This window comes from Ochotona princeps, chromosome 6 (genome assembly GCF_030435755.1).
Source record: "Ochotona princeps isolate mOchPri1 chromosome 6, mOchPri1.hap1, whole genome shotgun sequence".
In the NCBI taxonomy this organism is placed as follows: domain Eukaryota; kingdom Metazoa; phylum Chordata; class Mammalia; order Lagomorpha; family Ochotonidae; genus Ochotona; species Ochotona princeps.
This window is the reverse complement of record NC_080837.1, coordinates 52258282-52268707: the sequence shown is the minus strand read 5'-3', so window position 1 is coordinate 52268707 and position 10426 is coordinate 52258282.

Genomic DNA, 10426 nt, shown 5'->3' with positions numbered 1-10426 from the left:
CGTGTGGCTTTTAACCCTTCTTCCTCACAGAAGCTATTGGAGTTTCCCTAACCTTACAACATGAAATATCACAACCTAAAGATCTGTTTCTTTCCCAGCCCTTCAACTGGGCTCTGTAGTTCATTGAATGATGCCCCATAATACCTGCTACTGCATCTGCCCCACTTGAGTATTCTCCAGAAAATGCTGCTCAAGCCAGGAGATCTTGTGTGATATACGGCCACCAAACTATTTTTACCAGTTTGAAAACTATGAAATTACATAACTTATACAGTTGATGACAAACACACTAGTATTTATTTGGTAGAGATACATTCTATTATCTTCGCCCCCTAAAAAAAGTTCCCTCAAATTCTGAGTTCATAACTGGGAAAATGTAAATATAAATACACCATATGTGCCAAATTTCAGTCAATATAAGATGTACTGTGTTTTCTAAGATTATTTAATATGCATGTTAACGTCCTTATTTACCTTCCTAATAACAAAGTTTTGTAAATGTTAGGCCTTCTTACTTGACTTTTACTGGAACATCACTATCTGCAGGAGCTGCAGAGAGGGCCAGCAATTGGCTATAATTGTTTCTTCCAGCCACTCATTGTCTTACAATGTTTTCTTCCATAGGAATTGCTCTGCAGACTGAAGATAGGTTATATTTCACATTAGTCATACAACTGTTAAAATGTTATTTCTCAGTAGCCAGCTAGGTAGGAAAAAATCAGCTGTGATTATAATTTTAATGAAGCAGAATCTACATTGTTTCCAGGCTGTCTGCCAATTTGCTATTTAGGAAAGATAACCCAGATGCAGTTTAATCAGTCTGTCTTTTTTTTAATCACCAAAAATTTTCTTGTCAATATCAGATGAAGGGTAATAGTGTACCATTAATGGTTTTGCACGTTAGGAGTCAGTTCCCAACTCTACTGAATGGGAAGTAGCTAGCACTTCTCATAGGCCCAAAGGTCTCTTTTTCACTCCTGCCTATGGTTGGCTGCAGCTATACACTCTCCTGTGCTTTTCCTTGTTGACTTTACCTAATCCACCAGTGGCTAAGCTGTGGTCCTTGGACCAGAGTGTCTTGGGAAGCTAAATCTAACCTCATTGCAATAGGCCTTACGGCAAAATCTAACATTTTTTATTATATTAAAGTGCCTTGGTGAATAAGTTTGAATTTTATGCTTGCTACCAGCAGCTTCCTATATGCAGCGTTTGGCAGGCAGGTCAGGTCTGGTTCCAGCTTCCCCTACTGATGTTACACTTCTGTAAAGCCTTCACCCTTCACTCTTCATCCCTGAAGTTATAGGAGGTGGTTGGTTTCCTATTGTTGTGGCTCTTAGGCTGGTTCTCTGACCCCTACTTGGTTTCTTAGATGTTTCACTACCCAGGGCATCAATTTTTTTGCATTAAAGCTCCCTCAGTTTCTAATGTGGTTTCTGTTTCTTTACTCTAATGATGCATATGAACATCTCGGTACATAGGAAATAATCTTGTAGGTATGTGTGAGAGCGGTTATTGGGGGAGGTTTAAGAAAGAATCTTTGTAAAGATAGCGTTATATTAAACCCCCAGCTATGCCACCAAGATATGAGTCCTGGTTCAAGTCTTAGCTGCTCCACTTCCAATCCAGCTCCCAGACAAAGCACCCGGGAAAGCAGCAGAAGATGGACCAAGTGCTTGGGCCTTTGCCACACATGTGGGAGGCATAGGTAGAGTTCCACATTCTTGCCTTAAGCCTTTCCCAGCCCTGACTGTTACGGTCATTTGTGGTAAACCAGCAGGTGATAAACTTTTTTCCTCACGTTGTCTATCCTCCTTGTCTTTCTAATAAATAAATAAATAAATAAATAAATAAATAAATAAATAAATAAATACAATTTATCTGTTTATCTATCAACTTTGTAAAACCTTGAAATTACTTCATCATCCACGGAGGATAAAGTGAAAAATATAAATACTAAGAATGTGCAACTTTTTAATTCACTCTGATACAACTGTTGGCTAACTATTTAGAATAAATTATATTCACTTAGAATGAACATTTCACCATGAAAGATGATTGCAGTTAAGGGATGTCCACTTTAAGGAAGTTGAAGATGATGAAATATTGTATTTTATTTAATCTTGACATTTTCTATGGTAAAAGATTACTGATTGTTAAGAATTTTTAAAATTATGATTCAAAATAAAATTTTGTGAAAAGAATTATTTCAATTATTTCTTAAAAACACACAGGCTAACTCTACACTCTATATATGTATGTATAATGGTTTGACTTATTACATTCTGTCTACCTAATATAAAATATAAAACTAGTAATAGTCAGTTTTCAAAGTTACCCATTTCATTTAACACTTGCTAACACAGCTTCTTAAACTTTGCTTCCACAGCTCCACTTCTAGTATCAATATTCTGTCTTGGCTTGTTTGGTGCTACTATATCAGTGTACCAAGGCTGGGTAGTTTATAATAAAGAGAAATTTTGTTGCATACTCTTTTGGAAGCTTGGAAAGTCAACATCGCAGTGCCAGCATTGGGCAAGGGCTTTTGTGCTGTTTGATAATATGACAGAAGTAGCACAGAGCAGAAGGAGAGAAACAAAGAGAAAGGGAGTTAAATTCATCCCCAAGATAACAAACTCACACCTGCAATAATGTAGTAATTTATCAATGAGTGGGGAGCCCTCAGGAGTTAGACACCCTATTCACACTGTCGCAATGACAACTAAATTTCAACATAAATTTTGAAGTGGGTAGGCATTCAAACAAACACTTGATTAAAGATTTTAGCATACATTTAATAATGTCTTATGGCAAGGATGCTACTTAGGTCCAGCTTCATTAGTTAAATCCAAAGCCCCTTTTAGGAGAATTTTTAAGGTATGTGCTTCCTTTATTTTTTTAAAAAAAATGATTTATTTTTTTATTGCAAAGTCAGATATATAGAGAGGAGGAGAGACAGAGAGAAAGATCTTCCGTCCGATGATTCACTCCCCAAGTGACCGCAGCGGCCGGTGCTATGCCAATCCAAAGCCAGGAGCCAAAATCCTCTTCTAGGTCTCCTATAGGTGCAGGGTCCCAAGGCTTTGGGCTGTCCTCAACTGCTTTCCCAGGCCACAAGCAGAGAGCTGGATGGGAAGCAGGGCTGCCGGGATTAGAACCGGCGCCCATATGGGATCCTGGCACTTTCAAATTGAGAACTTTAGCTGCTAGGCCATGGCACTAGGCCCTTCCTTTTTTATGGCATCACTGGATGGTGCTACTATTTAGACATTGTAGGTAGGCAGAGATGTTAGTTTTCCACGGATGCTTATGTCAGTTTGTGCAAAAAAGCATTATGACGTATTGTTTTCAAATATTCCAATAATATCTATGTAGGAGAAAAGAGTTTACACTGATCCAAAAGTCTGGAAAATGATTTTACATATCAAAGTTCATGTTCTTTGATATAACTTTTTAAAACAAAATTTTCAAGAATGTAATCATGTATAAACAAAGACAACATCACACTCTTTTCTGAAAGTTGTTGACTGTTTCAGAAAATCACATTAGCAAAACAAAGCCACTCCCTCTGAGTCACCCAGATAATAAGGGCGTGTTTGTTAAAGAATGTAGCTGTCACCTAAAAATACATGACAAAGAAAACCTGACACTCCTTTTCAATGTCTTATAATTAAATATTAAATTAATGAAGATACACAAGATACGAGGATACTGAATATTATTACAAAAGAGGGATTCTGTATTCTTGCCATCACATATGCTTCAATATTTTTGTGAATAACAGTGCTAAGAAGTTTAGATTTTAAAATTTCCTTATTAAAATTGCTGATTTTCTTGGGGTTTTCTGCTTTTTCCAGTGTTGCAGATTCTGTCTGCCACCGTTGTATTGTGGAGTTTTATTACTGCTTCCTTTTCCACACACCCTTGATCCTCCACAGCTCATTAGAAGATACAGACTCCTTTTGGGGCTCTAAGTGCCAGATTATGATTGTAAACCTCAAAAGGCAGAGAAATTTCAAGGCAGGAGATATGTACTCATAGATACTTTGTCACCATCCCGTCATAACATTGGGAATTATTTTGACACTGCACTTATAAATAAGGCCCAGCTCAGTCGTGTTAATATCATACTTTATCATTTTCTCTGTTTCCAAAGTCTGTAATTTTGTCTTGGCATGTTATCTTTATTTCAATTAAGATTATTTCCGTCTTTTCCATATAGACAAATAAATCAAGTCTATCAGGGCTTATGTTTATTTAGGGACCATCTATTTCTCTATGCTTTTGTCTTCTTAAAGTTCTTGCACTGAAAGATTTCTGACTTAACTCTTTTATCTAAACGTAGTAATTTTCAGTATAGGTTAACATTTGTTATGTCATCAAGCTTCCTGGGAAAGCCTTACCTGAGCACTTATATATTGAAATAGATTTTATTGTAATTTACTTAAAATATGACAGTGTCATACTAAGCCACAGTGGAGTTGACGCTCATTGCCACTGCTTACTATCAGCTACTGAGATGAGCATAAGTATCACCATTCTTGGATTCCATCCACTTCATGCTATCTTATAAGGAGCCCTGGGTTGCCTCTGAGGTCTAGATAAGCAAGCACAAGAATCTTTCCCTTGATTTTTGCTTCTATATGACAAAATTTCCACTGCCTTTAACTATTCCTCTTACGGCATACTTTCAATATCAGCAACAAGCCTGTTTCAACTATTATCTGCACAAAGGTTTTTGGGACAAATGCCCACTGTTCTCTAATGTTACTCCTTCCCTAATTACCCTGTGGCAGGCACAGCACAACTCTGGACACGCATGGCACATTAGAGCCAGCTGAAATCAATCACACTGGCCAATTCTAAGTTTGCTTACCATGCCTCTCCTGCTCCTTCCCAATGAAACCACAATAAAGTCACGCACTCAAATTTTCTCTCAGTCCCTATGTCTCCTATACAACCTTGGGACTTCCTCTTGTGGCCCCGTAGGGCAAGAAGTGTTCCTATCTTCTTGAGAACCAAAATGAACTCTTTCTTCAGTGGTAGAAATGTTCTCATTTGTTGATCTCATTAACTTGAATAATAATTAAAACATAGGGCCTGGCAGCGTGGCCTAGCAGCCAAAGTCCTCGCCTTGAACGCACCAGGATCCCATATGGGCGCTGGTTCTAATCCCGGCAGCTCCACTTCCCATCCAGCTCCCCGCTTGTGGCCTGGGAAAGCAGGCAAAAATAAAACAATGGCAAGGAATATAAGGCAGTCACTGAAGGAAATCATTAGCATTGATGTTCTGAAGGGAAGTCTGGGAGATAGCAATGGAGTTGAATACAGAAAAAAGAATCAGAGAAGTAGACTGCCATAAAGAAAACAGAGAAGAATGAACAGTGATCAGGTTATAATGATCTAAGGGAACGTGGCACACAAAAGAGGGGCACAACAGAGGAATCTCAAGCAAGAGGGAAATCAAATCCAAAGCTTTTATCATGATTTCAACCTCTCTACTCAGGATGTTCAGGTGTGACTTACCCATCTGTCGACTGATACTGAAATAGAGGAACAGACTAGACCTGCTCATTGCATGCGCTTAGGGCCAATGTGAAAGTTGCATGAAATGATTCCATCTTCACTACATGAATTTTCACTTACGAAAAATCAGACTTTTGCAGAAACTGAATATGATGGGAGCTAAAGTTGTCATTTTTACCATATATCATGGAAAAGAAACACAAGTGGCAAAATCCCATGTCAGACATCTGAATATCCAGAATTCACTCACTGCCATTGACCCATGGCCCTCAAAATTGTTGTTCATGCTAAATGATAAGGAACTCATTAGAAAAAATGGCAGTCTTTCATTTGTGAGAAGTCATCTGTCGTGTCAGAGGGAAAAAATAAAAAAACAAACTATATACTCTATGAAAAAAAGAAAGGAAAGAAGGAAGAGGAACACAATGCCAGTGGATTTAGTAGACAAATATGTCTTCCACACAAACAGTAAGAATTTTTTCCCACATTTAGGAAAGATAAGAAAAAACTGAACTCAGTCAAGTAATCTTTACAAAAAAATACAAAGAAACTGTGTTCATATGTCTGAAAAAGCATAACGTTTCATTTTTAAACTTTTTAGGAAATATGACAAATACTAAAACAGAACAGATGTTATGTCTCCAAGCAACATCATCTTGTAGGTTTGTGAAACCTGCTGTCTTTTATTTGCAACTTCTTATATCATAAAGAAATAAAAACCAAAATGTTTCACTTTTATGTTGCCTGGGACTGTGAGCTAATCCTTTGCTCTTTTCTCTACCACAAGCAAACCTCACTCTCAGGCTCTCTCCATCTATAATCAAAGGGTCGTTTCCATGCAGTTACTCATTTTATTTAATTTAGCTGTGCTGCATAATTATTATTTACAGATTGTAAAGAAATATCTAAAGAAAACCATGCCAGTAGTAAGAGTAAATGTATTATTTTGTCACCTCTGCAACCCTTTAGGCAAAATTACTATTTATTTCCAAAAATAAATTTATAAATCACAAAAAGAAAATATACACAGAATATTTGAGTCCTGTACCTGGCACAACAAATCAATGCTACAGTCAACATCTTTGTTCTTTATTTATTAAGATCTAACATCCAACGATGAAATTATTAGACAAAGTAATGAGTCTCCATCAATCTGTCTTTAGTTTTATAAAACCCAGTTTTACTCTGTCAGCCTTGTCAATGCTACTGAATATTAATGGGAATAAAGTTAATTGCTGGGTGGAAAAAGGTCTTACTTGAAGTGAAAAGGAAGCACCTTGCTGAAATCTGTCAGTTTTGACAAGCCATAATTTATTTCTACTTAGTGATATGTACCGACAGATTTCAAACCTAACTCTTATCTTCACCACAAATTCTAATTATTTTCATTTGGGTTGCTGTTGGATCCTATGCCTCTGACCAGCTTCATCATTTGCAAATCAGTTATTTCACAATAAGTGGTTACACCTTATGAGAGAAAGTGATTTTGCACAGAATGTAAGAAGGCTAGCTGCTTTGTGCAACTTGTAAAGACATTCAAATGGATTCACCAAGTTTCAGTAGCCAATGAGAGGAAGGTAGTAACTGAGAACAAGGAAGGAATTCTATGTGAACATTATAACTTGCCAGCATATACATATGCTAGTTAAACAATTTCGTTCAAAGAAAAATGAATAATGAATAATCATTTAGGGTTCACCCTGATTAGATTTTGATTGGAAACACAAAATGCAGTGGTGTTAAGAATTTCAAGATGTTTCCATTAAACTTTCAACAGCTGCAACTTTAAAACAATGCATATGTATTCCTATTTTAAATCAGTGGCTTTTCCTATGTAGTGCCGTTCTTTACTAGGTAGTTTAGGAAATAAATTAAACTTGGGAATAATCTTGAGAACAAGCAACTCAGAAAGTCTTTGTTATAAAGGATCAAATTAAGGTAGGGTGGTGAGGTTAAAATACATTTAATAATGTCAGTTTCCTCTTTGTATATCCTTACTGTTGCCTTTTAAAATGTAATCTGCACTTACTGTTGGAAACTTTGTATCATTAAGCCATGATTCATTGTGGTCCCTGCACAAATGATAAGGAAAGTGCTAGAAAGAAAAGTGCCAGCTAGGAAGAAGAGGGGTTCCCTATTGGGATCAACACAAGACTTTGTTTTAAAAAAAGAGCCTTTGTGAGCTAATAACACTCTTACAAATGAAATCCACATGTCTTTTTGCCCCGGTTTCTGATAGTGGTAGATTCTTCATTATGTTCAGCACCTACATCTAATAACATTGCAGGAGCCTGCTCTTTTTCCCTTGACTGAAAGTAAGTGCCACATGTGACTGGCCAGCAGATTGGGTGGTGGTTATGTTGTGGTTCTTAGTCATCCCAATTTTTCTCCACCACATCTCAGTCACAATGGGGAAAAATGAAAAGCAGCTGCTAACAGCCTCACAACAGTTCTGTAATTACTTTCCTGGGCTGGCATTATATGATTTGACAATGGCCTGGGGATGTAACAAATAAGAAAAACCTTGTCATTCAATTTAAAAGGCTTCCTACCAGGGCAACACACTCCCCACTTCATCAGAATGACAGTACTCAACTCTGACACAGTCAGCGTGTTTAGTGCTGAGCGATGTAACTACAGCCAGGTGGTGCCAAGCACAAACAGCCAACTTGCTTTCCTATTGACACTAGTATTGAATTATAAGATGAATCCTTACTTGGGGCAGAGATTCACATCTCAGGTCCAAAAAGAACCAAACTATTTACTACAAAGAAGACATGCTAATGTGTTAGAGAGTTTTAGTTAAAAGAACCATTTTTAGAAATTGAAATCCTACTTTGCTGAGGATTTCATTTGCTTGATACCTAACATATGCAATTTTCATAGCTTTGCATAATCAAGATTAATTCTAACTTTCAAAGATGATGTTATTATGAACTGGCTTTATTGGTCAAAGTAGACTAGCTATTGTAACAATCAACCTTGATTATCACTACTGAGTTAGTTACAAAGGTATTAATCTTTATGAATTTCATTGTTTAATAAACTATTTATTGAAAGATCTCCTATTTAGTGATTTAGAGACCCCAAATCCTCTGATTTGGTGACTCTGCCATCTTCTTGGGCCTCTAAATCCTATATCTACTCTATCTGACAGACAAGGGAAAAGAACAGATTCACAAGGAAAATTGTTCCCAACCACAGCCTTTTGTCGAGAACTGCTCTTGTACCTTTACTTAACATGCAAGGGGCTGACAAATTGGGTTCAGTCCCTTCACTCTATCTTCTGCCATTAGGAGAAGGGCCCATAACCACTGTGGCTTATGACCACTTAATCTAGTCAAGACCATTACATCTTCATGTCCTCTGCATACTTCACAGGTCTTTCTCCAAAAGTATCAATGATGAAGTACATTTTTTTGAAGGTAGTTTTTAGTGTTACATTAGTCACAATATACATCAACATGGAGGGTTTCCTTCAGAAGCTAGTACTATTAGTCTAAACAGAGTATTTCTTCATGCAACAAATGTTCATTTAAAATTATTATATGTAGCAGCTGTTCTTAGTGCTTGAACTATAATAATGGATAGATAAGAAACCCTGGCCTCATAAATCTTGTATTCTGAGGAAAAGTAAAAATAAATATAGTAATAAAGTACATTATATAGAAAGTATAAGAAAATAAATACAAAATACTTAGTTCTTAGAAGGAGTTTTGGTAGTGGTTGGAAAGAGTCATATTGTGCAAGTAATAATTACTCAGACTTAAAAGACAGTGAAAAGTTAAAAATGCATGTGTCTAAAGGAAAAGCATTTTAAGTAGAAGGAACAGCATTTCCAAGGACTAAAAAGTACAAGCAAATCTGAGATGTTTGATGAATGGCACATGGTTAATATGGTTGCTGTGGATTGAATGATACAGAACATAGAATAAGACGAAACTAAAAATTCCATTGGGCAACACACATAGGGCCGTATAAGCTAATGTGCTAACTATAAAACCACTGAAGAGTTTGAGCAAAAAGTATTGTTTCATGACTTCAACCTTTAAACACTGTAACTGCTATGATAATAGAATTTAGGAGGATGGGAGTAGGGAGAAGTAAATTAAATTTTAATATTAATGATCATAGGGATAGTTACATTTCTGAGGACATGAAAGGGTAGCCTCTGCTTATATCCTAGTACTTCTTTGCATTTGGAATAACACATTTTCTTTGTGGATCGAATATAAATTTGTAAAAGAAGAAAGAATTCAATCAAAACCATATTTTGGCATACGTGTCTGAAGAATTAGGTTGCTATTATCAGGCTAGAAGTTGACTATGTTTGATGGCAGAATGGCATAATTTCTAAGATGCTGAGCTCAAAATATCTATAATACAAGGAGAAATATAGTATACTTGGCTATATTATATATACTCAAGTAGAGAATACTGAAATTATCAATGAGATATGTGACTTACATATCCAGAAAGGTCTGGATTGATAATGTAAATTTGGGAGTCCTTAACATATAATTTTTCAGGCTACGGTACTGAATGAGATTCTAAAGCAATGTATAAGTAAAGGGAAATGACCCAAAGATTGACTCTCAGACACTAAAAGTAAAAGCCTGGAGAAGAATCAGAGTCAGGTTTTCCAAAGATTAAACGTATCAAGAAAATAATAAGAAAATCCAACCATGTAAAATATCATTGATGGCCAAGAAAGATGAGGTCTGCAATTAGATCTTGGATTTAACAATGGACATATTAATAACCATGACAGCTGCATTTTGAGTGGAGTTGTGGGAATAGAAGCCATATTGGAGGAGATAGGAGAGAATATGAAAATGGCAATATAAATATGAATATACATGCAAAGAAGAACAAAATAATGAAACAAATTTTTCAGCATCTG